The following is a 27,801-nucleotide window of genomic DNA, read 5'->3' as shown; positions in this document are numbered from 1 at the left end:
CAGCTCATAAGAGGCAATTTATCAATGCCTCTGTGGTTGAATCCTGCCGTGAGAGTGTGCATGTGTACGTGTGTGCTTGTGTGTGTGTGTGTGCTTGTGTGTGTAAGCTTTGTCAGCACTGTCCCACATGTTAACCTTGGATACAAGGATGCTTTGGTTAATCTTTTGCTGCAATGAAAGGTCTGACAGAATCAACTGAGAGGAGCTTTCCTTTGGCTTTTGGATTCAGTGTTTTATTTCTCATTAGAAGGGAAAAACAAGAAAGTGGCTTGGTACAGATAGCAGGAGTGTGGCAAAGGCAGGGCACAGGGCAATGGATCAGGAAGCTGAGAGAACTCTGAAGTCAGGGGCAGGGATAACCTTCAAAGTCTTGTCCCTAGCCATCATCTTCTGCCAGAGAGGTGTCACCTTCTAAAGGTGCCACAGTCTTCAAATAAGCACCAGAAGTTGAGGAACAAATATTCAAAATGTAAATAAGCCCATGGGGGACATTTTAGACATAAACCTTAACACTGGACTGCAGGGAAAAAAAGACACTTGGTAGCATCGTCTCTGTTTCCTGAGCAAATAAAAAGATCTCTTGCAGAATCCTACCCTGATGAAGAGATCCAGCATAAATTGATTTCCCATGGTCCAAAAGCCTTTATTCCAAATTACAATTGATCCTGAATATAATCTCTGTCCTGGAATAAGTGAGCCAAGAGCTAAAAGGAACCCCCTTCAATTTAGATGAAGAAGCGTGAGTAATTCTTACTGAAACAAATAAGATAAAAATATCGACAGGAATTACCACAGATCCTTAAGCAAAGGCTGTTTTTATTTCCATAAATCTGTTTGCTTTTATATACTATAGCAATGCCTTCCTGGATGCTAACAGGATCTTAGTTATTGATATAAAGGACTACATTTCATAGCATCCTTTGGATAGAGCCATGTAACTATGGTCTGGCCAGGAAGATCTAAAAAGAAGAGTTACATCAGAAATCTTTTGATGAAAGGCTGTTGATCTGAGCTGGGCACAGTAGCTTCCGCCAGTAATCTCTGTATTTGAGAAGAAATACAGGAGGCAAGAGGAAAGGAGAGATCAAGGCCATCCTGTGGTACACAGTGAGAGTCTTGTCTCAAACAAACAAACAAACAAACAAATAAGTGATATAGACCTATCATCTTGCCTGGCTGCTGCCATCTTGGATTATAAAGACAGAACCATAGCATAGAGATAGTTTATAAGTTAGTGAGTTGAGAGGGATTGCAAAGAATATGTAGAGCAGAACCTGGATTCACAGGAGAGAATAATAAGCTTCTTTCATAAATAAACAGTTTTATATCTCTCCTACTTACAGTTAAACTTCATCCTAAGTAATAAAAACGCATGGTATTCTCTCTCTCTCTCTCTCTCTCTCTCTCTCTCTCTCTCTCTCTCTTTCTCTGTGTGTGTGTGTGTGTGTGTGTGCGCGCACGCGTGTGTGCGAGTGTATTTATTTTGGGACAGGAGAAATGCCTTCCTCCAAAAGGACATAGCTTTCTCACATACAAGAGACAGGTGATTCTTATTCACCACTTGAGACTCATTTCTTCTCCAGGCTCTTTGGTGCCAGTAGCCAGTATTAAATATCCTTTAAAAATGTCCTCTATAGATCGGAATTCAGAAGCAGCGGTGCATCATTTAGATGTTAATTACATTTAAACCAATGGCACTGTGAGCAAAGCACACATGTGGAATCTGTGCAAACCATAAAGGCATTCATCTACAAGGGGTTACTAATTTTACAGTTTCCATCTGGAACCCATGAAGCAGCCATTCTCTGAAAATACTAAAGAGGGGTCACACTGAAACATACATTTGCAGTGAAGACCAAGGTCTGGAGAAGTTTGGAGTTAGGAGTTATCAGGCCCCAGAAATTCTGAAAAGACAATATTACCCCCTACTCTCTCATAGTTAAAGCTGGGTGTGTCAAGAAATTCAAAACATTATGCCTAAAAGCCATTTGGAAAATGGAGGTGAGAGAATGGTATTTAATCTGCCTATTTTTTTAAAGTACCTGCTAATTGTCTTTCCATTATAAGCAAACTAAGTGTCAGAAGACAGTAGTGTTAATTAGCTGGGGAGGGTCATGCTGGGAGGTTGTACTGACCCTGAATGGTCAAATTCTTTGTGGTTTAATATTGGTGTCACATTGACCCGGTGAACAAAAAGTATGTATGCATGTAAAAGAAAAGCCAAGAAAATAAAAACGGATGCTTAAGTGTTAGGATAAATTCTTTTTTGTTCATTTGTTTGAAGACAGAGTCTGTTGGCTGTCCTGGAACTTGATCTGTAGACCAGGGTGTACTCAATCTTTTTGAGATCCCTCTACCTTTTCCTCTTAAGTCCTGAGATCAAAGGCATGTGCCACCACCACCCCACCCGGTAAGACAACTTCGAAACATGAGAAGATAGAGTAGAAGTTTAACTTCGCTTGCTTGGACCTCACCAGGGTGGTTTCCATATACAGGTAACCTTCCCAAGTGCTATCTTCTCTGGATTGTGAATGCTTTTTCTTTCAATAGTCCAGACTCCTTTACTACACAGGAGAACGATCCAGAAATGCCTGGGGGTTATGTATACCCTAAGAGGGCCCTGTAGCCTTTCAGCTAAGGGGCTCAGAGGAGGAATGAACCCCACATCATGATGGAAGAAGTCTAGGATACCACATTACCTGGTTCTCCTGCTTCATCAGGATGAAGCCACTATCTTGTTACTTTTTCATGAAACAACTCCATTACTCTTCCTGACTTGCTTATGGCATATGACTTGCTCAGGATCCTTCCTGTATCAGAGTCTTTCTGGGTGAACTGGGGCACATTCGTTTTGTGTTTCACACAACTGATTTCTCCCTCTGTCCTTGTCTGAAAGTTATAGGCAATCACTGCCCTCCATTCCTGGGGTTGTTCGGAGCTTTAGACAGAACAGTGTGTAGCATGCAGCCAGTGTCTGAGGTGCATTTAGGGTAGAGCCAATTTTATTCAAAGGGTGCTGATAAGATTGAAGGCTGGGGGTGCTTAATTTCTCTGCATCTTTTCCCCTTTATAGTTGCTTTTAGAACAAGACACAGTTGATGAGAAATCTGCTTGTGGTTTACTTTGCTTTGCTGTTTTGCTTCTCAGTAAGACAAAGCCCAGGGCCTTAAAAATGCTAGGCACGCTGTCTATCCTGGGCTACCCTCACTGCCCCTTGACTGTGTTTCATTGATGCTTCTGGCTGGATTGTAAAGTGTTGAGTGACAGACTGCACCCAAGGTGACTAGCTATCTCAGAGTTCTGGAAATGTCCTGTTTTTAGGTTTGAAAACTTGGATTTAGGAAAAAATCTCAGGTCAGGAAACCAAGATAGATACCACACTACATTGTTTTTTTTTTGTTTTTTTTTTTTTTTTACTTGTAGTTACATCTCCTTGTTTAAGTACAACAGCTAGCACAGAACGTGCACTCAAGAAGAATTTGACCAAGTACTCATGAAAGAACATGTGTGACCTTTTGTTGTTGTTTTTCTTTAGGAAAGTGTTCATAGGCCTGAATGAAGGTCACTTAAAATGTCTTGCATGGACTTAAGGATATCCATACTCTAAAACCTGGTTGTACTGTGTGACATGGTCAAGGGTCACAGTGTGAATAGAATTAATGTTGCTAGGAAACTCACTCTTAAATACACAGGTGATCTTGGGCAGTGTACATAGGATAAGGCACTTGTCGGCAGAAAAGACACAGTTCAGAGGTAGAGGGACCTGTAAGGGACAGAGGGGAGGAGGGATGAAATTCTCACCACCCTTTTTTGACCTTAAATGTGAAAGAAGGATGACAGTCAAGCAATATAGGCACTTTCTAGAATACTGGAAAAAGGAAAAAAAAATGAGTATGTCACTGGAGTCTCTGTTAAAGAAGCTATCCATCCATGTCTCAAGATTCCACAGAGGCGAGGAAAGAAAGATGTGGTTTATGTCACTGTGCTATTTTGTTACTGCAACAAGAGAAGACTCAGACAGACTTCAGAATCTTTTGTAAGTTGTATCAACTTTCTGTAAGAGATTCTTGCCCTCCACACAACACCTTCTCCTCAGGAATGTCCTAGACTTTGACCTGCAGATGAATAACTGTGGCTCTGACACTGAGCCATGTTCTGACAGAAAGCAAGATGGGGCTTTCAGGAAGATCACGTGGGAGCTAGAGGTATCCAGAATGCCTGGCTACCAGACAGGTCTCATGGCTTTATAAAACAGGAGTCTTGGATGAAAATCATGTGTCACCCTCAGAGTATGAGAGGTCAGTTTCTAGCATCAGAAAGCACAAACCTGGAAAGATAGGAAAAGGTGCCAATCACTTAATTTTAAAAATAAATGCTTGTTTAGTTAGTATATAAAACAATGGGTTTTATTATTTATAAAATTTATTTATTTAATATTTTTATATATTTATTTAATATTTCTTCCTTTGAGAACAATCTTTTTAATTCAGTTGCCCACTTATTGACTGGATGATATATGTCTTTTTTTTTTTGGTTTTTTTTTTCGAGACAGGGTTTCTCTGTGTAGCTCTGGCTGTCCTGGAACTCACTCTGTAGACCAGGCTGGCCTCGAACTCAGAAATCCACCTGCCTCTGCCTCCCAAGTGCTGGGATTAAAGGCGTGTGCCACCACTGCCCCGGCTTTTTTTTTTTTTTTTTTTTTTCTTTTAAACTTTTTGAATTCTTTCTATACACTGGTTAACCTTCCTCTTGTATCTATAGCGGTGAAGATTTTCACCCATCCAGTAGGCTGTCTCTTTAGTCTACTGTGGTTTTTTTGTTCTTTGTGATGCAGAGTACTTTATTTTTATATTATCCTGTGCATCAGTTTTTGCGATTATTTCCTGAGGTATTGCAGTTCCTTTCAGGAAGTCCTTATGTGCCTGTTTCTGTGAGTGTGTTTCTAAGCAGCTCCAGAGTTTTAGACACTGTGCTGAGGCATTTGGTTCAACTGAATTGCGATTTTTGCAGGGTGAGTCTCATTCTCCTACAGGTAGGCATTTAATTTTCCCAGTGGTATTTGTAGAATGTATGTTTTACTCATTTTTGTTAAAAATCAAGTGACTTTACTGCATGATTTTATTTCTGGGTGTCCTGTCCTGTCTTGTTCTACTGATTCACATATCTGTACCTGTTCTGATATCATGGTGGCTGGCTTTTGGTTTTTGTTTTGTTTTTTTTTTTAATTTGTTTTGTTTTTTTTAACTATTGTTCTGCAGTATAATTTGAAATCAGGTACTGTGGTGTCTCCAGCACTGCCTTTTGCTTAAGATTGCTTTGGCTAGTCCACGTCCTTTATAACCTCCTACATATTATAGAATTAATTTTTATATTTCTGTGATGAACACCACTGGAATTTTGATGGAGATTATATTGACTCAGAGGGTCACTTCTGGTGATGTCAGCTCTGTCAATCTATGAGCACAAAATATTTCTTTTTTAAAATTTATTCACTTTAAATCCCGATTGCTGCTCCCTCGCGGCCGCCCTTTCAGTCCCCTCTTACACAGTTCCTCCCCCCATTCCTCTCTCCACTTCTCCTCTGAGAGGGTGGAGGCCCCTCCTGGGCATCTCCCCACCCTATGAGATTTTTTTGTATCTTTTGGTTTTCTCTTCAGGTTCTTTCTTCAGCCATCCAATGTTTTTACTGTAGGAGTCATGTGCTACCTTGGTTAGGTTCATTCCTAGATATCTTATTTTTAAAATCTATAGAGGACGATGGGTTTTTAAAGTGACTTTTTTTTTTTTTTTTGTTCATTTCTTTCTTAGTAAGTTTGTTATCAAAGGATGGAAAAGGAATTGGTTTTTATACATTGATTTTGTATCCTGCTACTTTGCTGAAAGTGTTTATCAGACCTAAGAATTTTCTTGTGGAGTCTGTGTCTTTTTTTTTTTTTTAATTTAAACTTATTTATTTATTTGCAACCCAAACTCTGTCCCCCTTCTTCCAGTTCCCACCTCACAGAGTCCCTCCCTGTTCCTCTCCTCTTCTCTCTGAGAGGGTGCCCCCCACCCCCCAACCCTGGCACATCAAGTCACTGCCAGATTAGGCACATCCTCTCCCACTGAGGCTAGAAAAGGCAGCCCTGTTGGGGAACACATACCACAGTCAGGCTATTGCTTTGGGAAGAGTCTTTGCTCCAGTTGTTGGGGGACTGAAGACTGAGCTCTACATCTGCTCTATTTGTGCAGGGGCTTCACTCTCCTTATTCTCTTGCCCCTCTGGGCCTCTCTAATGTCTCTCCCACACCTGATCCTGTCCCCATTCCCATCCCCTCCTCTTCCCATCCAGTTCCCTCCTATGACTATTTCATTCCTCCTTCTAAGTGTGATTCAAGCATCCTTGATTGGGCCCTTCTTGTTTAACTGTTTGGGTCTGTGGGGAGTATCATGGGTATTCTGTACTTTATGGCTAATATCCACTTATCAGTGAGTACAAACCATTCACGTTCTTTTGGGTCTGGGTTACCACACTCAGGATATTTTCTGGTTCTGTCCATTTGCCTGCAAAATTCACTATGTTCTTGTTTCCAAAAGCTGAATAGTATTCCATTGTGTAAATGAACCACATTTTTGGTATCCATTCTTCACTTGAGGGATATCTGGATTGTTTCCAGTTTCTGGCTATTACAAATAAAGCTGCTATGAACATAGTGGAGCATGTGTCCTTGTGGTGTGGTGGAGCATATTTTGGGTATATGCCCAGGAGTGGTATAGCTGGATCTTCAGGTAGAACTATTTGTAATTTTCTGAGAAACCCCAGATTGATTTCCAAAGTGGCTGTACAAGTTTGCAATCCCACCAGCAATGGAGAAGTGTTCCTCTTTTTTTTTTTTCCCACATCCTCTCCAGCAAGTGCTGTCTCTTGAGCTTTTGATCTTAGCTATTCTGATTGGTGTAAGGTGGAATCTCAAGGGCATTTTGATTTTTGTTGATGACTAAGGATGTTGAGTATTTCTTTAAGTACTTCTTGGCCTTTCCAGAGTCCTCTGTTGAAAATTCTCTGTTTAGCTCTGTACCGTGTTTTAAAATTGGGTTATTTGGTTTGTTGGAATATAACTTCTTGAAGTCTTTAAATAAGGATCATATCATGTGAATAGGGACACTTTGACTTTTTTATTTCTTACTTCTCCTTTTCTTCCTTTTTCTTGACTTACTACTTCAGATTTGAAGCACAGGGTGCTGGCTGGTATGATGACTCAGAAGTTAAGAGCACTGGGTGTTCTTCCCGAGGAACCAGGTCTTATTCCTAGTATCCACATAGTGGCACATAACCATCTGTCCCAGAGGATCCAGTGCCCTTTGCTGACTTCCACAAATATATGGCATGCATTTGGTATAAATGCAGGCAAGATACATGATGAAAAACAAAAAAACAAACCAAAACAACCCCCACCAAAAAACTGAACCAAACCAAACCAAACCAAACCAAACCAAACCAAAGCAAACCAAACTAAAAACATTTGAAGCATTGTATTGAACAGAGTGGGGAGAGTAGACAGCCTTGTTTTGTTGATAATTTTAGAGGGAATACTTGCGAGTTTTCTCCATTTGACATAAAGTTGGCTATAGATTTGTCATATGTATCATTTATTATGTTAAGATATTTTTATTCAGTTTCTGGTTTCTTCCTGAGTTTTATCATGAAGGGTTGTTGAATTTTGTCAAAAGCTTTTTCTGTACTATTGAGATGAGCATGTGATTTCTGTCCCTGACCTTACGTACTGCATTACCTTCATTGATTTATACATGTTAGCCATCCTCGTGTTCCTGACAAAATAACCAACCAATCAGCCAAACAAACAAACAAAAAGAAAACAAGCAAGCAAACAAACAAACAACAACATACAAGTTGAACCTGTATTATCTTTTTGATGCGTTGTCAAATTCAGCTTTCTGTTATTTTAGTAAGAATTTTCATATCTGTGCTCATCAGATCTAAAATATTCATTTTTAGATCCATATTTATTTGATCTAAAATTATTGTTGTTAAGTTCTTATGTAGTTTAGGTTTGGGTTAATACTTGCCTTATAGGATGAGTTTGGAAGGATTAATTTTCTGCTTTATAGGATAGTTTGAAATGCTTTGGTGTTAGCTCATCTTTAATGTTTCATAGAATTCATCGGTGAATGTGACTGCTCCTGGAGTTTTCCTTGCGCTCACAGTCCTGAGGTTAATGATGTGTACACTGATGACGATTCTTTTGTCTGCTTTATATCAGTTTTACCTGTTTTTATCCTATTGGTTGAATTTTGGGAGCTTAGAACTGTTTGCAGATAACACTACTGTGAAGTCCTTTATAGTTTCTCTTCACAGCTCCCCCTGGTAGATTTGCGGCCAGTGCCAATTGTTTCACATCAGTTGATTCCAGGGCCTCTCAGTTCAAGGTCTCCCTGGAGCCTCTCACTTGCAGGACAAATAGCAAGCCTAAGGCAGGTCATTTATAGACCTCAGCAGAGCAGGTTGGAGATTTCAGTTTCTTGTTCTCTGGGTTACAAGATGTGGCCTGGTGAAAAACCCCAAGAGAAGCAGACAAACAGAATGCCAGGAGCAGGGCTGGTCCACCTGGAGGGACAAAACATCCTTGCTTTTTAAGAACTTATGATTCACAACTCTCTGTGTCCAGGGTTCACAGACACATGATAGTATGTTAAGAATGTGTTCTCAGGAAAATCAGGTAAGGACAAGGAGGAACAGAGCAGGAAGAACTGAAGCCCAGAGCCATGCTATTTCACAGCTGTCTATGGGCGTGGTCAATCTGGCCCCTTGGATGCTGATAGACATGGCCTTCATCTATCCCAAGACAAGGTGGCATTGCTGCTACATGCTCCCACTGCCAATCACTGACTATAGCCTGATACAGAAGTGTGTACCTGAAGGTCCTTCTGGGGTCTACATGAGGGAGCAATGATGAAACCCCAAAACAAGCCATGGTGATGTCATTCCTCCATGGAAGTAAGGGCATCAATTCTTGTCAATCTACTGTACGGCACCCAGAGGACTGTGAGCTCACACATTGTCAGACTCTGAGTGGGGAGGTTAAACTCTGAGGATCTTATTACCCTCTTGACTTGTTTGTAACCAACAGTGCAAAGCCAAATAGTAAGACATGTGTTCATGTTACTGCGGGCACAATTCACACACACGCGCGCGCGCACACACACACACACACACACACACCATCACTGTTATACAGAAACATCAGTAAGTTTAATTGCAACGTAAAAGGGCTGTTTTAACTCCTTTCTTGCCAAGGATTCTGAGATCCAGTGTGAATTGGGGCGGGGCAGGTAGACAATCAATTTATGAGGTCTGCCATGTGTGAATTCTGAGGGAGAAATTGGTGTGGTGGGTTGGCTAAGGACTAGGGAATGGGAGAGTAGAGCCGTTCCTGCTTTTCTCTGTTGATCAGAGCTCATCTGGGTGGATTTACCTTACCATCTGCACCTTTAGCTCAGCTCACTGGTCAAGAAAACCTTGCCTTTTTCTTCTAAAAAAACAAAAACAAAACCAAAAAAAACCCTTCCTCTTTCTCCCCTTCCTCTCCCATTTTCTCTTGCTTTGGCGCTCATAGGTTTTTATTCTATAAACACTCTGTCGTCTTTGTGACATGGACTCATTCAGGACATGTTTACAGTACTTAATGACATCTCCCTGAGAAATAATGAGAATGCCTTTAAAGGTTGTCTTCTTCCCGTGCGTGCAGCGGGACTGCACGCCAGGCCTGCGAGATGAGAGCCGAGGGTCTGGCAGGGGGAAAATTGACTTAATTTCTTTTCACCACATGAAATGGGGTGTCTGGGAGAGATGACCTAAATGCAGAGCCTAAAAACCAATTAATTCTGAATTGTGAATTTGTGAGAGCATCAAGCTGTGTGTAGAATTTCCGATGAGGCAGACAACGCATACCTGGCTTGTTTGCAAAATGTGAAGATTTTTCCACCTAAATACACCTAATGGTCTGTTATTAAAGTGCAGCTTCAATCCTATCTCACTCCAGCTTGTAGACCAGCAGCGGTGCCTTATGAGATGGCAGTTCAGCCCTCAGCCTGGCTGCTGATGCTGGGTGGTACTGCTCTAGTCTCCCTAGGGTTGGTTGAACTCTATCTCAGGGTCCTTTGTACGATACTGTCACTGTTATAAAGGCCTGGTCCACATTTCCTAGGAAGGTCCCCAGTACCTGTATATAAGTTGCTTGCTGGGTGTTGGTATCTATGTGCATCCATTCATGTTTGTGTGTGTCCTATGTGTCTACTGTATGGTAGGATATGAATTGTGTATGAGTTGTGAGTGTGATGGGGGGCACCGATGGGATAGTCAGGTATATTTGCTGGATGTGGGGAATGTGATTCATGACTGTGTGCATGAGTTTGTTGTGTCTGTGCCGTGTAGCCAGATATAAGATGCACACTGTTAGGTGGGCAAATGTGAGGCTGTCTGTGAGTTATATGTGTGCTCGGTAGCATATATGGGGCAGTCATCTGTATTTTCTGTTGTGTGTGTGCTGCATGGGGAGATGTGAGGCTGTTTGTGTGTGAGCTACGTGTGTGCTGTGTGTCCTGTGTGTGTGTCCGGTGTGTCTTCTGGGTAGCAGTGATGAGATTACATTGGAACAGGTTAGGCTCCTAATCCAATATGACAAGATACAGGTACAAAGGTGGAGACCTAGGGATAAATCAGCAAGGAGTGGCAAGAAGGCCAGCAAGCTGCTGGAAACTGTGGTAAGGCATGGTACCTACAGGAGGGATAAGTTATCCTGTGCCTGATTCTGAGATTTTGGTCTCCTAAATGGTGAGACACTAAATGTATGTTGTTTAAGGTCCAGACATATCAAATCTTTTGATACTGAAAAGCAACTTATCACCTGTAAATTCACACACGAGACTCACACAATCTAGTCATAATAAAAGAAATCAAGCACACAAATCTCAGGATGTTTTAAGTAAGTTTACAGTTTTGTGTGACCCTACACACACAGCTACCCATTGTTACATACAGCCCTTGGGTCCCAGGTTGAATGTGCCTGGAGCCATCTTGCTTGGACCTTTTTCCCCAGCAGCTTTTATAAACTCTGTAGCCCATAGATGAAAATCTTTTGACATAGTCAGTTTTTGAACACTTGTAGACTAATGTTAAATTTCAATTTCAAGTCTCACGGTTTATGTTTTTCTCTACTGCGATTTTTTTTTTTTTAAGAACATAAACGGGGAACCAAGCAAGTGTCCAGGTGACTGTGGGGTGTGAATGTGGGGTCGTGGGCTTGTTTTGTTTGTGGCAACTGACATCGTTGTCACCCACAAATTCACTGCAGTCCCTTTTCTCTACCTGACCTAAGGCACATTCCCCTGGGCCCAGGGTTAAGCTGGATAAAGTCAGCTGGACTGTCACCCACATTGTTGATGTAGACAAATCCTTTCATTCGTCTTTTCTTTTGCAGCTTGGTCTTCTGTTTTAAACCCCACTGACCCTGCTCTGTCTCCTCCCCTCTCGCTTTCATTTTTGGAGGAAAAAAAAACATTTCAGAGCTCTGCTGAATTTACTCATAAAGACTCAACCAATAAATTCCTAACTCAAAAGATTAAAGACATTTATGTACAACATACAAAAAGAAAAAGTCTTGCTTACATCAGAGCCCCTGTGTTTGCATAGCTTAACCAAACAGAGAATAATGTTTGAAAGACGAAGACTAACACAGACATTTTTTTGCTTTTTAAAACGAGGCTCAATTACTCAAAAATGTTGCCTGCTTTGTTGGCTTTAAATGCTTTTATCTCCTTTTGATTTATGGCTGTCCCTTGTATAGAGGCAGATCTCTGCTTAGCCACCTGTAGGCAGGTGTATCTTTTTAAAGCACAGTCCCTGGAGCAGAAATCCATCCATCAACTGCTCACGTGGAGCCAGAGCATCCAGCATCCTTTATCTCTGTGACCCAGTCACTAGGTCTATTTCATTACAAATATTTAATTCTGGGTGGCAGCTGTGACTGGAGAAGAGAAAGGAAAAGGGAAAAAAAGCACACAAATTTTGGGGTGAAAGGAAAGAAACTATTTATTAGGTATGTATGTAGGATCCAGAAGCAGAAGATACACTTCCCAAGCTCTTCCTCCCCTTCCACCTCTCCTTTCCTCCCATTTTCTTTTTTTCTCTCCTCCTCTCCTCTCCCCTCTCCTCACCTCCCCTCACCTCCCCTCTCCCCTTCCATCTCTCCTTCCCTCTCCTTTCCTCCCCTCCTCTCCCCTCTACTCTCTTCCCCTTCCTTCTCCCCTCCCTTCTCCCCTCCTATTTTCCCTTCCCTCTCCTTCCCTTCCCTCCTCTCCCCTTCCCTCCTTTCTCCTCTTTCCTCTCCTCTCTTTCCCTCCCCTCCTCTTCCCCTTTCCTTCCCTCCCCTCTCCTCCCCTCCTTTCTCTTATCTTCTCTTTCCCTCCCCTCCCCTTCCTTCTTTTTACTTTTTTCACTTTTTTTTGGAAAAATTAAATATGACTTCCAACAAATTTTCAAATTTCTAAATATAATAATAATAATAATAATAATAATAATAATAATAATAATAATAACAATAATTTCTAAAAGACAGACTCATTAAGTCCTGGCCAATGCCTAAAAAAAATCTAGTTACTACATAACACCAACTTACATGTATGGTGAGAGTTTTTTTTTTTCTGTTATATTCCTATTATTTACATTTTAAATACTCTCATTTAAAAGACATGGCTTAGAAGACACTGTGAATTCTGGTGGAAAGATCTGTAAATGAGTGCCTTAAAAGTCTGGAGAATAAAGAACTGGGGTTATCCCCAATGAAGCTCTTGAATACAGACCCAGGTTCCTGCCTGTTCATGAAGGATAAGAATCAAGGGATCTTCACCCCTTTGTCATATAATTTAAATGTGTTATAAAGATGTGTGCCTAAAATATAAAAAAATATCATCTAGATAATTTCTGAATACTTTCCTTGACAATTAAAGCATTATAAGGATGCTAAGCTCTGTTGTAGAGGTGTGAGGTATGCTGATGAAGTAGTGAGAGAAGGCTGCTGTCATCTTGGCACAATGACTTTAAAGGGAGAATAACCCAGGTGAGGATTTTGGAGCTTTGCAGCAGCCAGTAAGATTGTTTGAAAGCAGCTTCTTGGCATTACCAGGTTTGAAGACAAAACACCCATCTTGGCAGAGCTGGTTAGTTCCAGTAGCTGACACTCGCAGGTACCATTTGGTATCTTCAGCTTTTTACTGCGAACACTTCCTGGGACTTTGTAGTCAACCCATGGTTTTTACACATGGGAATTTCTCAAGGACCTCTGCTCATTATCCACACCACATATAAGAGACATGCAAGAGACCATATGTATTCTGTGTTAAAAGAAAGCCATTGTAACATGTCTAGCAAGTGATAGATTGATAGCTCTAGTCCTTTAGTAATCCAAGACCAGTGAATCTGGGTCTTACAGTACACCCGAATCTAGTCTTCATAGGGGAGCACACAAGTGGAGTATCCCTCCCTGAAGGGCCTGGAAGTGGGGGAGGAGACATCCTCTCTCATATAGACTACAGCTTCCATTCCTCCGCCCCAGGGAACACAAACAGGCACAAATCCTGCCACTGGTTAGTTCTGTACTCTTTCCATGGGGCAGGTCTGGGGACTCTTTGATCTGTGTTGTGTTCACTCATTTTGCCCAGCTCTCTTCTGCATGTGGATGTTAAAAACATCCTGTAGGCAGCTGAGCACAGGTGAAGGATGGCCTTGGGATTCTGTCTGTCTCTCCTTCCCTAATGTATTCACCTTGACATAATGTTACCTCCCTTAAAGACAGAAGAGCCTGCTTGGAAAATGGCTTACTAATGCTTTTTTTTTTTTTTTTTTCTTTTTTTCAGTGTGCACACATGGCTCAGCCTTCTGCAAACTGTTGGTCAATGGAGAAAGCTCAGAGCTTGGCTGATAGGCTGGACTCCCCAAAGGTATTCTTTGTCTTGACATATGGGACTGTGGATACAACTCAGTGATAGAGTACTTGCCAATCATTCTCAAGGCCCTGGGTTCCATCTACTCTCCTGCTAGACCATAGGTCTCATTCTTTATTTTGAAGCTAAGTTTGATGAAAACTTGGATAACTTGGATCTGGTGAAAACTCTTTTTAAAAAGACCCTGGAGAGCTTGTGTTTACATAGGTAACATCTTTTGATACCTACTGGTCTTTGTGACATGTAAAATATTTATGTAATTTATTTCAAAATTAACAACAAACCCACTAGATGTTGACACAAATAATAAACTTTTAAGTATAAAATAGGTTTTCCCAGCTGGGCGGTGGTGGCACACGCCTTTAATCTCAGCACTTGGGAGGCAGAGGCAAGCGGATTTCTGAGTTTGAGGCCAGCCTGGTCTACAGAGTGAGTTCCAGGACAGCCAGGGCTACACAGAGAAACCCTGTCTCGAAAAACCAAAAAAAAAAAAAAAAAAAAAAGCTTTCCCCAACAACTCCAATTATTACATTAAAAAGTACAGGTACTTGAATATTTGACTGAACAAAGATGGCTGAATTCTCTTTCCTCTGCCTGTATTCATCTGTTGTGTTTGGTTGAAGGAAATGAAGGGAATCTTCTTGTTCATGATTGTAGGAAAAGGTCCTGAAATGGCACATTCAGCTCATCGTGAATCCTTCTTTGCCACATAAGTCTAAGTTTCTTAGAGCGTAGCTCCCTTGTGACACACAAAAGACCTGGCATCCTTTTACGCTTATAAGACTTGCTCCATGCAAACAATGTGGGTCAGAACTGAGTCTCATTCATATATGTGGTTAAGCATGCAGTGAAATAGGTCTAATTAATGCAAGTAGTATGTTTAATTAATTTTTTAAAAATAAGACACTGATTTATTAAATGAAGGGGTCTGTTTTATTCTGATTATCTTGAAAGCAAAGGAAAGCCATCTTTTCTGTATTAGAATGTCTGTAATGGCTGCATGAGGTGACACAGGCCTGTAATGTTTAGGAGGCCCAGAAAGGAGTACATGACTATGATACCAGCCTGGGCTACACATTAAGTTTGAGGCCATGATGGACTGCATAGAGAAACACTACCTCAAACAAAACAAAAATAAAAACAAACCAGAGTATCGGGCCTCAGTGGACACAGTCCATCCTTTCCTTAACTCTCACCCCATATTTGGAGAATCCTCCTAGGTCTATGCCTCCCTCCTCTATGAATTTACTATGTGTCTTTAATAGATGGAGGCTACTCAAACTGGCTGTATTATTTAACCCGAAGACAGTCCTCTGAGGCTTTGCTTAGTTTCTCCCTTTCCCTCTGCCTGAATCAGAGGCAAACCAAGCAACACCAGATTTAACTTCTGTTAAATGATTCATTGCCTAAAATGAGATGTGGAGACAGATGGACAGAGCCAAAGCTTCTTACCTGGTCACCTCACTCTCCTAACAGCTTATACAATGTCAGGGCAAAGCCTTCAGAACTCAGCATCTTGATGCATAGTGGGGAAAGAGAAAAGAATGGACTCCTCATATGAACGAGGGATTCAGGGGGAGCACGAATGGTACCCAGAAGACATTACTGATGAATACAATACTCTAGTAAACACGCTAGTCTTTCATATGAGCTTCTCTCTGAGTGAGGCAGCTGCTTTCCGAGCTCAACACAATGTGGGTTGGACAGGTGATATTTTCATTCTCCTTCACCAACCTTCTTGTTGCTGGACTCTTGTTTCCAACCGGTATGACTGTAAATGTGCATCTCCATTGGGGCTTGGAGTTTAGTTAGTCCAACCTAGTAGCATGAAGCGCTAGGAAGAGAAATCTATTATCCATGTACCTGCCCCACCTCTAAACATTGACATTTCCTGCCATGTGTGACAGAAAACCTTTGAGTCTCAGCACAGACGGTCCTGCTGATTTGATCCCATCTGTCCAAGTCCACCAGAAGTTAGTTCAGTACAGTTGTTCCTCACAGAAAGGCTTTGATAAAGACTTTGCTGGGTTTATCAGCTATATACACTCAGCTAAGACCTCACAGTGCGTTTTCAACAGATCTGAGGTCATCTTTCCTCTTCTAAAGACTCCACAGGCTCCACATCGATCTTCATTGTGGACTTCATTCCCCTTGTGGTTTGTTTCTAGAAAAGTAATGTCTGTTCATATGCTTTCGGTCTCCAGGGACTGTGCCTGTACCTTACCTGAAGAAGAACTGGTAGACAAGTCATCAGAAAACAACTGAGGAATCCTGCCATGACCTATCAGCTCTCTGCTGCCTCCCAGTTCTTGCAGCCTTGGGAGAGGCACACTCACTTGGAAATGTAATGAACGGGTGTCCATTTACTTTGGATTCAGGCCAAAGAGTTAAGCCAATGTCATTTGTAAGCACAGTAATTTTAACTTCAGACTCATGAAGATCTTTTCTGGTACTTTGGTCTGAACTAGAGATGCAACTTGATGCTGTTGTACTTGGGGGACATTAATTTGAGACGGCCACGTTGGAGGCACAACTCCCTAGGGTAAAGAAGAAATAGGTACACTTCTTCCTATGCAGGAATCTGCTGAAATAGTTGACTATTTCATGTTTAGAGTTCATGTCCTCTGTGCACTTGGGTCCATATGTTCAAAGTCACTTGGGAAATAATTTATCAGTAGTTAACATCCCTTTCCCATCAGCTGTTTCCAGGAAAAAAGAGCTACCGTTGAGCAATGGACATTAGGCTACATCTGAAAGGTTGTTTTTGCTGTGTGTTTCTGAGAAAAGGCAAATTGTCAACACCACTGTCCCAGAGAGCACTGATCAATAAGTGCTTCATAGGAGGAGGACTTCCACGAGAGGTGAAGCCAGGGCAGCTTGGAGCTGGAGTTAGCTTTGGGAACTCTGGGTGAACTATGAGAATGGGGGTGGCTCTGCTTCATTCCTCATGTGTACTCACTTGCTAGAGACCAGCTATTTGCAAAGAAACAGGGTTGAGAACTTGGTTTGTGCAGGGAGTCCATGGGACACACTCCTGTCCCAACCTTAAGTGTCAAGGAGGAGGGCAAGGAAGGATTCTGGGAAGAGGTAAGTTCTGCATTGAGTCCTGAAGGATGCGTTTTGGTCAGTGCATCGGTCAGTGCCCTTGACCAATGTCCCCTAAAGAACATCAAGAAACAAAGATAGAGGCTGAGCATGGTGGCACACTTCTTCAATCCCAAGACTCAGGAGACAAGAAGAAGAAGGAGGAGGAGGAGAAGGAGTAAGAAGAGGAAAAGGAGGAAAAAAGGAAGGACGTAACAAAGAAATAGGGACAATACATTTATTTAGAATATTAATTTAGGAAGCATCAGAAAGAGGTAGAGAGTAGGGATGGGAAGGGAGGAGGAAAGAGGAAGAAGGAAGAAAGGCTAAGAGAGAAGCTGGAAAAGGCAGTGGGAGGGAAGGGAGAGGATAGGAGGGGAAAGAGAGGAAGAGGGAAGTAGGCAGGAGTGAAGGGAAGGAGAGAAAAGGCATGTCAGCCAGTGGAGTTTGTCCATCAGGGGCCCGCTATGGATGACCTTGGCTTTGTCATTCTGGGGGGCTTTAGGAGTATCTTTGCCAAACTTCACTTCCCAAGGAGAGGGAAGTAGGCATTGTCCAGTCCCCTTTCCCTCTTAACTACCTGTCTACATTGTTTCTAAGGTAGTATTTTCTGAAATCCGTATGTACACCACAAACAGGCCCCGGCTCTGAAGAGAAGTGTCAGTGAAGGTTTGAGTGTCAAAAGGAGAGGTGACACTGTGCCAACTCCAAGCCTTCCGGGTGTCCTAGCCCTTCTTTATCACTGTGGTACTAGTCCTGAGACTCAAGGTATGAACATGCCCACAATGATGTGTGTGTGTGTGTGTGTGTGTGTGTGTGACTAAATTGGGCTTGTCTTCTCTAACATGAAGTGTTAAAAATATATCTTTTCACTTGATTGCACCAAAACTTCCCCTGAACTTGAACACTTTACCATCTTTGACAAAGAAGAAACAGCCAACTTCCATGCAGCTGAATAAATGTAGTAGAAGACATAGCAGTGTTTTCTTTTATGTGAGTCTAGGATTTAGTGGGTCACAGTACTTGACCAGAAAGAAAAGCCCTTCTTGTCCTCTTGGCATCATCAAGCTGAACTAGCGATGTGCAAAGTCCTTATTGGAGGAGACCTTAAAATATGAAATAACACTAGGGTCACTCACTCTCCTGGCCAGAGTTGAGTACCTTTGTCCTACTGAACTAGGGACTCTGGACCTGTAAACATCCAGTGCCGCAGTCCCAGGGCCAAAGGAGGCTACTGAAGCTGTGATCAGAGAACACATGTGAGTTGGCAGGGGTGGAGGCCCTGTGGCTTATCATCCTTCTTGCCCTCTCCCTGACATAGGTACTACTTCTCACGTCCCTTCCTTTTTCCCTCAGAAACTGGCCTGTCTGCTTGTGCTCTCCTTGACTTTTCCATCCAATTTTAACACAGCTCAGAGAGATTCCTTTGCATATCTCCTCTGTTGATAAGTGTGTGTCCCTGTTACACACTTTCTATAGAAGTTGGAGAAGTCACAGCGAAGACTGGACACAGCTACGGTTTGTAAAGCAGTATGAAGTCTGACTTCAGAAGCAGGATCACAGTCATTTCCCTGGATGTGACAGATTTGTGGGAGGATTTTTTTTTTTTTTTTACCTATTTCTTTTTGTCTAGCTGCATTCTCTATATAAAGATAATCTTTTCATAAGAACCCTTGTTTTCTAGGCCAGAAAGGGAAATAAAACCTGTAAATTATTTTTAAAACCCCAGGAGAAATTACTGGTCAGGTTTCCAAGGTCAAGGGCTTGGGGCCTGCCAGTCTGCTTTTTATGAAGAATAAAAACTTAAAGATTAAATTAGTCAGCCCAGCACACATTGAAACTCCTGTTTTGTCCCAGGGTGGAGCCCACTTCACTAAGTTTGGTTATGCTGTGGACATTAGAATATATATGTCTATAGAACTCACCACTGTGTGGGTTCCATTGTTCTGTGGACCAGAAGCATCTCTGTTATTCACTTTATTCTATGTGACTGTCCAGCACTTACTCATTCAGGTGTCATGGGAGTCAGGGGTCCTACTGTCCCCGGTAAGTGGTCCTAATCAGTTCAGTGTGACAACCTCTGTGAATTTTCCAGTTTGGTCTATGGGTGGGCAAGGAACAAGGATAGTGAGGCTCTTTTCTGGGCTGCAGGGAGAGAACAGAGAGCCCAGGAGTCTGGGCAGGTCTAAGAACTACTAGGAACCAAGCCCAGTGGGTGGGCTAGGTGCTGACAAATAAGACTCAGAATCCAGCAGCTCTGAGCTTCTGGAACATAAGCCAAGCCTGCAGGCCTTTTCTGTGGCTCTCCAGTCCGTATCTAGGACCTTTCCTTGGGATTAAATGAAACGTAAACCTGCTAAATAAACACGGGCACAAAGAAAAATCATTGGGAGTCGTTCACCTGCTATCAATCATCACTGCCATGGTGTTCCTTGTCTTGACAGCTTACTGTAGGGAGGGAGCCCTGGGCTTTCAAGAACAAAAGCAGGAGAGAAAGAAAGAAAAATAGCAATGGAGGAGATTTACCTGCAGGCTCAGGAAGGAAATTAATTGAAGAGACACAGCAACAGGAAGACCAACCGATTCCAAACCAGGCCAGTGGTTGCCATGGTAGATATCACAATGAGTTCCGTTTTCTTTGTTTACTTCACTAATAATAGTAACATTATTATTCTCAAAATTATTGAAAAGCTTTGGGAGATGGTCAGTTGCTTAACTGTGTGCCCAGCAAGCAACAAGGACCTGAGTTTGGTCCTCAAAGCATCTACAAAAGCCAAGAGCATGACTTACACCTAGATTTCCAGGCATAAGATACACCTGAATGAGTAAGTGCTGGACAGCCACATAGAATAAAGGGCATGACAGAGATGTTTCTGGTCCATAGGACAATGGAACCCACACAGTAGCCAATTCTGTAGACATAGTCAAATGTCCAGAGCATACCCAAACTTAGTGGGGAGAGATATACAGTAAGATCCCTAGATCTCACTGGATAGCCATTCTAGCCAGATTGGTGAAACCCAGGTTTAGTGAAAGACCCTGTCTCAAAAAATAATAAGGAGAATGATTGTATGCACACACACACACACACACACACACAGAGAGAGAGAGAGACAGAGAGAGACAGACAGACAGACAGACAGACAGACACACACATATAAATATATAGGCAATTAATTCACTTAGTCTTCTCTATGGTAAATATTATACCTAATACTTCATTCATTTGTTCATTCATTAATTCAATAATTTGCTCATTCACTCAGCAATGTATCTGAGACACTGGAACACAATGGTAAAGGAGGCCGAGCCCCTACCAAATCAAGAAAACATACAACTTTAAAGTAAATGCATCAATATGAAAATATTAGAGACTAATATGTGCTATGGAGAAGATTATGCCCAGTAAGCGGATGAAGAGGAGGCCTCGCTAGACACTGGCTCTAATACTCAGCTCTAAGCAGGAGCTATGACTGACTGGCACAGGTAAGGTGTTTCCTAGGAAAGTGCAAAGGCCCTGTGGCGACTTGCATGTGGCAGAGCTGATATCTATCAGAAGGCTTGTAGACTGAACTGCCATATATACTACCTGTGAAAATTTAGAAAATAGAAGAGGCCAATAGTTAGGTCTGCCAAATGGGACGAGGCATTCTGAAGGCTGCTTGGCACCAAAATAAGGCATTTTCTAAAGCCAAGATCCTACTGTTCCTATAGTCTCATAACTTTGCCATGAATTTGACAGCTGTATACAAAAGAAATGTGCGACCTGATCCTCACCAAGATTTGGCCAGGAGTGTCTTTTCAGTGCTGTAAACAAACAGTCCAGAGGAGTCTCATGTTCAGGAACACGATAAAGCCAAGGCTATGCTGACCAAATCAAGTGTCGTCCAGCCTCTGGGACAATTCTTAACTAGATCCACGGACTCAGCTCTCCACTGGCTAGAACAGTTAGTAATTCTTGCCTTTTGATTCCCTCTGTGGGTGTCCTGAGCTAGCACGCAGGCATTGCTGGGTGTGCTCGTGTGTCTTCTTTCAGCTCCTAGCACCTCTCCTCTGACACAGCTCGTTCACTATCAAGTACTTTCTGTCAGTGGCTTTCAAAAAAATGGACATATATGTAGGGATGAAATCGGGAAGCAAGTAACAGTGAAATGGAGAATTTCTCTAGACAGCAGAGACCCTTAGGAATGAATGGAACTTACAGGGAGAGTTTGGGTTTCCCTGGGGGTGTGTGACAGAGATTTAATGTGACTGAGCCTTCATTTGGCAGGCAGAGAAACAGACCCTGGCATTAGCCTTTGTGATCTCTGCCTTTCAGCTCCCAGGCAGCTGTAATACATGGCTTTCATTGTAGAATGACCTACTCAATTAAAAGTAAAATGTGTTCTCTGATATTGAACCTAATATCCCCAACTCATCCAAACTGGTATTATTTGTGCAGGCAAAGCGGAAGTGGAAAGAAACCCAAATGCACACAAAGCCAGGTGAAGGTCAGCTCTGATTATATCCGGCTGGCAATTTAACACTAGCTCTGCACTTTGCAAAGCATCGGCACTGTTTGCCTCTTCCGAAAGTTCATATTTGAGAATAACCGAGTTTGTGCATGAGTGAGATGGAAATTTGTGTCTGGAAGAGGTCTGTGTGATGTCATTTGGACAAAGCAGCACATAGTTTATAGGAAGAGCACATGGCTCAAACATGTGAATGCATTTCTTGTACATACATGCACACACATATATTCAATTATCAGTATAATTTAATTTTTAAATGTTTAAACATGTTCATTACAGTGTGTGTGTGTGTGTGTGTGTGTGTGTGTGTGTGTGTGTGTTGGTTCTTTCCCTCCCCTGTGGAGTCCGGGATTATTTTTAGGTCAGGTCACCAGGCTTGATGGCAAGGAGCTTTACCCACCAACCCATCTTGTTGGCCTAAGTTGATTTTTTAAATGGTGAGAGTACCTGTTTTCTTCCCACATCCCAATGGGGTTGGTTTGTGCTCTTCTTAGGGTGCAAGTCAGATGGATATTCCAAGGAATAATAGACTCTAGAACAGACACAGGATTGTAGAGAGGACAGGGGCTGCTCAAGTAGGAAGCAGTCAAGCATATAGCCTCTACTCACTTTTGGGGGTACTTCAACCATACCTATAGCCAACTTAGTATGCTCTTTCTTGCATTGTGAGGTGCCAATAGAGATATAGAAAAAGTGGAAAAAGAAAGCAATGTGAAAGTACTGCCCATCTTTCCAGGAGCTCAGATAACATTCTGTAGGTTTGATATGTAGCCCACTCTCAAAACTCCACTCAGTACTTCAGGCTGTTGCAGAGAGGTTTTAATCTACCAACATGGCTACTCTGGCTGGAATACAGACATGACCTTAGCATCTTTAATCCCCCTGGATACAGGAAGTGTTAGTACTTGCCCTTAATCCCAAACAATGAAGGTAAAGTTATTTTGTAGAAGGAAGCACCAGTGTTTGATGTCTAATTGAGAGGCAGACAAAGTGATGAATCAGAGAAAGATTTGAGAGACTCACATATGCCCAACTCTTCAGAAAACAGAAAGAAAAGAGACTACTTAAGAGAGACCTGCACAGTGAGAGAAAAGGAGAGAGGGTGGTTTTAGCAGGACAGTTGTACAGAAGTAGAGTACAGAGATAGAACAAGCTAGACACAGGTGAAAACAGAACAAGCCAGAGAATGAGAAGGAGCCGGAAGACTAGAACATGTTGTCAAGGTTAGTATGAGGCTAAACAGCAATTCAGGAGAAGCCAAAAGAAGCCAGATTGAATCAGTCAGCTTAGAGAGGAATTTGAGCCATAACAGCTGAGTCAAATCAACTATCCAGAGATCAGAAAGAACTAGGAAGGGGTGAGCACAGTTAGCAGCAAGTCTCAGAGGGTGAAAACATTCTAGGCCTAGACTAGATTGTACGGAGGCTAGAAGCTTCCAGGACTAGGCCCAGGTTAGAAGACAGAGGCAGCAAGCCTCAGAGATGACAATTACATCAGGAGAGTAAAAGTTACTTTCACAGACTGTAATGGGGATTTTAAAGGCTACAGCAATGGAATGTGAGGCTAGAATTTTTACATGGGTCAAAATTGATTTGTGTATGTTTCAACGCCATCTTCAGGACCACACTAAGTAGAGTTTGAAAGTCTCTTTCCAACTGACACTCAGAGCCATGCCATGTGTCACTGGAGTACCAGTGCAGGTGGGACATTCTAGGATGAGCCTGAACACCTGGAGAGGGACAGGGTGTGTGCTGTGATAGCATGTCACAGAGAGAAGTACAGATAGAGATTTCCAGAAGACCTCATGTTTATTTTTCACTTTGTAAACCCTAAAGATGAACTACAAGTCACAGGGGTGCCAGTCACGAAGAGATGGTTATTGTTAATTGTCAGTTTGACAGACTAAAATCTCATGAGAGATAAATTTCTGAGCACACTTTCAGGGAATTATCCTGATTATGTTAACTGAGGTATAAAAGACCTGCCACTGTGGATAGCACCATTGCCTGGATGGGCTCCTTGATTGTACAAACAGAGTTGCTGCAATGGCATGTTTATTGCTCTCCGCTTCCTGATTACGGATGCAATGTAAACCAGCGGTTTCAAGTTTTTGCTACCTTGTTTTTCCCAGCATGATGGAGCAGTCCCTGACAATGTGAGCTGGAATAAATCCTTTCTCCCTTAAATTGCTTTTCATAGTGTTGTTTATCACAACAACAGAAAAAGAAACCAAGATAGATGTTGAGGTACACATTGGCTGACCAAGGGAGTAAATGAGACCTGGAGTAAAACGGAAGACAGAACTGAAAAACCAGATTAGACATCCAAGTATAATTTCCTCAGTAGTGCACTAGATTTCAAGATCCATACCCATATGACATGAGCCACCACACCAGACTTTGCAACCATGTTGTTGTCTAGTAAAGTGAACACATGGCACTGGATCAGGTTCTCACCAAGGATTTTTCTTTGCAGAGCGCTCATGGCACATGGGTGTGTCTTTGCTGTTCACATTCTGACCGCCAACTGGAGGCATGGTGATGGGGAAACAAGTGTTACTTGCTGTGATCCATGTGTCAATGTTATCACTCAGAATGCCTTTCAAATGAGGGCTTTTTCGTTACATCTTGATGTCTAGGTTGAGTTGGCAGATGCACCTAATGCTTGAAATTTTCCCAGAATGCCCCCTGGAGAGTGCCAGAGCCTATTAGGAGTCCAAGACCTGAACAATTTCTGTGGAACAGATTATTCCAGTAAACCATTTTTTCTCTGAGCTATCCTGAGTGTAGACTTCGCTAGGACTGCACCTTGGCCAGATCCCTTCTCTTAACTTATTCCTCTCCTTTTCCTTTGACACCTTTATTCCCCCAAGGAACTTCATGTGCTTCACTTCACATTAAGGGCAGGTAGAGAACCCAACTGAGAGAAGGACAGGAGTAATGAAAATTCCATATATAAGGCAAGTGGAATGGGCCAAAGGGAGCCTTGTTGAGGCCCCTGAGCTCATTTTAAAGACTTGCCTCTGTCTTTGTAAACTACTTTAAAATACCTATAGTTTAGACTGATCAGAAGGAGTTCTGGTCTGTATTACAGACGCCCTAATGAGATTCAATTAAACCTTGGACTTGGTGGGAGTTGACACTTTTACTTTGTTCTGCCTGCTCATCATTTTCTTTTTGCTTTCAAATCACAGGTAGTCCAGTCAGAAAACCGTCTTCCCTAAATATCCACTCTTTATGTTTTTACCCTGAACTTGGTAATCGATCCTTTGTTTCCTTTCCTGTCATCTAATTGGCAGTAGTTAAAGCTGAATAGAGTAGAAAATTCTCTCCAGTGGGTCTTTTTTTTTTTTTTGGAGATTCACAGAGCCAACCAAGTTCTAGCTCATAGATACTTGAAGATAGAGGTTCAAGCCTCTGTTTTTCCATATGAGGACCTGAGGACCTGAATCCCAGAGTTCTTGACCAGATGAAGACTCACTTGGATCATTGCACTTAACTTGAGGCCTTACATGGGTAACATAACAGGCCTACCTCCTAAAAATACACCAAGGCCTCAAAGCAGGTGCGTTTATTGAGAATGGGGTTCCTCTGGTGGTATAGGTTTTCCTTCACCCCTGCAGGTTATCACCGATGTTATTAACCTGTGCTTATATCTCTCCTATTGCCCACATGTGTTGCACCCTGGGTCATGTGAGACACTTCTCTAAGACACAAATGGAACAGAACTTGTTTCTGAGTGTCTCTGAAGAGGAGCAGGCTGAGATGTTCTTTGCCTTTTTACACTGAGCATCAGGGGGTGGGAGACACTTAAAAGAGCTGTGTTAGAGCCTTGAAGACAGAAGACAGCTTCTAAGCTGACAGGCCACCAGGATGGCATGGCTTTCAATTTGACCCCTGTGAGAGCAAAGAATAATTTTCCCCCTAAAGAATGTCAAGGGGTCAGAAAGACACACCCAACTCCAGACTCTCCCCATCCTGTATCTCACTAGACTAGAGATAGATGCTCAGTTCTTCCCACAAAGACTAGAGAGGGGGAAGACCATAGTGAAATGTTTTTCTCCTTTTCCCCTGAAGAAAATCATAACCCTGCCTCATAGCTCTTGCTATATTGAAAGGTGAAGAGGCATTCAGTTTGGTTGACACTTAAGAAAACCTGTATTCATGCAGACACAGGGGACCTATTTATTACCTCAGTTCTCACTCCCTTCAGAACACTTTGTGGACCAAAACATGAATGCAAAGTTGTATCAGTCACACCCCTAGCCATAGTTTTTTTCTGATGGGGCCTTAACTATGTCGAACGCTCTCCTCAGTCTCTCCAAAGCTCCAGATATTTATGACCAGGGCAAGCCGCTGGCGACAGCCTCTGACTCCGCCTGTAGCGGTCTGGCTCTTATTCTTGCTGACAATGGATGTGTGGAGGGGAGAAGTATTTCACTGTTTACTACTTCAGGGCATTTTAAAAGGTAATGAATGTACAAACATCACAGGGAAAAAAAAGAGCCCTCTGTAAGGTGGTTCAGAGTCGGACAGAAAATTCAAACAATATTAGCCTCAAAAAGTCAACATCAGACACCCTTCTACTAAGGACCTACAAACAAACAGAGTTACTCTGTGCACACATTAACAACCGCAACGCCAGGCTGCTGGGCTGCCGCCCACTCAGAGCCACAGGTTCATAACATGAGTCTGCAGAGGACTCAGAAAGTTCCAGGAGCCTAGAGGAGCTTTGTCTCCGGAGGGCCTTCACTTTCATGGTTTTCATCCTTGATGTCTAGGGCACAGGAAGTCCACAGAGAGTGAGGTTCAGGACTGACTGTGATGCATTTTGCTCAAATACTGCCTGTCCTACTGTGTGACTAACAGGCGGGGGTCACTCGGTTTTCCAGCTCTTCACAGTCCATGGAGGCAAAGTACTGCCGGGCACCCCCCGCCCCCCATACTCCACATCAAATAGAATTCAAAGGCAGAAGTTATTGTTTGTAAATGTAATTTTTCTGTGCACATAGACACCTAGGACAAGTTATTTCTGCCTCTTCGCTCACTGAATGATGAACCAAGCAAATAATAAGAAGAAGTAAACATTTTATCTTGTTATCGTCAATACTTTTGGAGCAATTTACTTCCCAGCTCTTTAAAGATTGTCCTGTATTTAGTTGGTCAAGTCTTCATGTGTTGTAAACAAGGTGTCTTGGTTATTTATGGTTACTTATACACCTTTCTAGAAGCATGAATTTGTGTGATTTCAGAAGAGACAGGTTTCTGGCCTGGTACTAGATGGGACCTCCACACTGTGTGTGCTAATTGGACTTCCTAATACCTTCTGAATGAAACTTGCCTGCCCAGGGCTTTCACCAGGAACACTGGCTAAAACAGTGTTCTGAGCACTGTGCTTTCCTGGTTCTATGTCACATGCTTCTCTCCACTTTATTCAGTCTAAACCAAAAGTTTGTGCATTTTTGATTAAAGAAGTTATTTTTTGCCACAACTTATCAAAAGGACACAGACTCACACACAAAGAAGTAGAAAGCAAAGTATTTCTTAACCTATCTTTTTCATATTAAACAGTACACAGATTTCTTCAGCCTGTTCTTTTTTTTAATCATTCCATTCGTTTACATCTCAAATGATCTCCCATTTCCCAGTTACCCCTCCATGAACCCCATCCTCTCATGCCCCACTGCTCCAGCATCCTCCTAAGCTGGGGCATCAAATCCCCACAGGATCAAGGGCTTCCCCTCCCACTGATGTCTGACACAGCCTGTTCTTTTTTGAAGCAATTGTGCAAAAAGTTACATATTGTACTTACTGTTTCATTTTACCTGATCTGAACTCCCATTGATTTTTGTGTGTGAGGAGGGGGCTAGCTGTACAAACTTAATTATTCACAGAGAACTTTCAGGCCACAATGAAGAGAAAACTGCTTTTCTTGTTCTCAGTGAATCATGAGAGTAGTAAGCACGAACTCAACATGTGGGGGGGCTCACTCTTGGCATTTAGGCACTAGGGGAAGACACAGAAAGCCACAGGGTTGCCTGTAACAGATTCAAATGCAGAAGATGGCTTGCAAAAGGAGGACTCCTGACTTGTTTCTTTTGCTAGCTCAGCATAGGAGGAACAGGATTCTTGCATAGGACCGCAAACAACAAACAAACCAACCAACCAACAAAACACCTCAGCCATAATTGTGGTTGGCTTAACGCATC

The 27,801-nt window shown here is 42.3% G+C and overlaps 1 long non-coding RNA gene across 24 annotated transcripts in view; it reads left to right on the top strand.

The window, feature by feature from the left end:
• LOC117702737 (uncharacterized) overlaps positions 1-23,779 on the top strand; it is a 104,738-nt gene extending 80,959 nt beyond the window's left edge. For 17 of the 24 annotated variants that reach the window (XR_013108880.1, XR_013108887.1, XR_013108891.1 and 14 more), the window contains 2 exons: positions 13,912-13,995; positions 16,203-23,779. This is a non-coding gene — a long non-coding RNA (uncharacterized LOC117702737). Of the gene's footprint in view, positions 1-2,371; positions 2,496-13,911; positions 13,996-16,202 lie in introns of all 24 variants that reach the window. The other 7 variants (XR_013108889.1, XR_013108892.1, XR_013108877.1 and 4 more) reach the window with 5 other exon arrangements.
• Positions 23,780-27,801: the final 4,022 nt, after the last annotated feature.

This window comes from Arvicanthis niloticus, chromosome 2, assembly GCF_011762505.2.
Source record: "Arvicanthis niloticus isolate mArvNil1 chromosome 2, mArvNil1.pat.X, whole genome shotgun sequence".
NCBI classification, from domain to species: Eukaryota; Metazoa; Chordata; class Mammalia; order Rodentia; family Muridae; genus Arvicanthis; species Arvicanthis niloticus.
The sequence above is the reverse complement of the archived record's forward strand: the minus strand, read 5'-3'. Positions and strand labels throughout refer to the sequence as shown.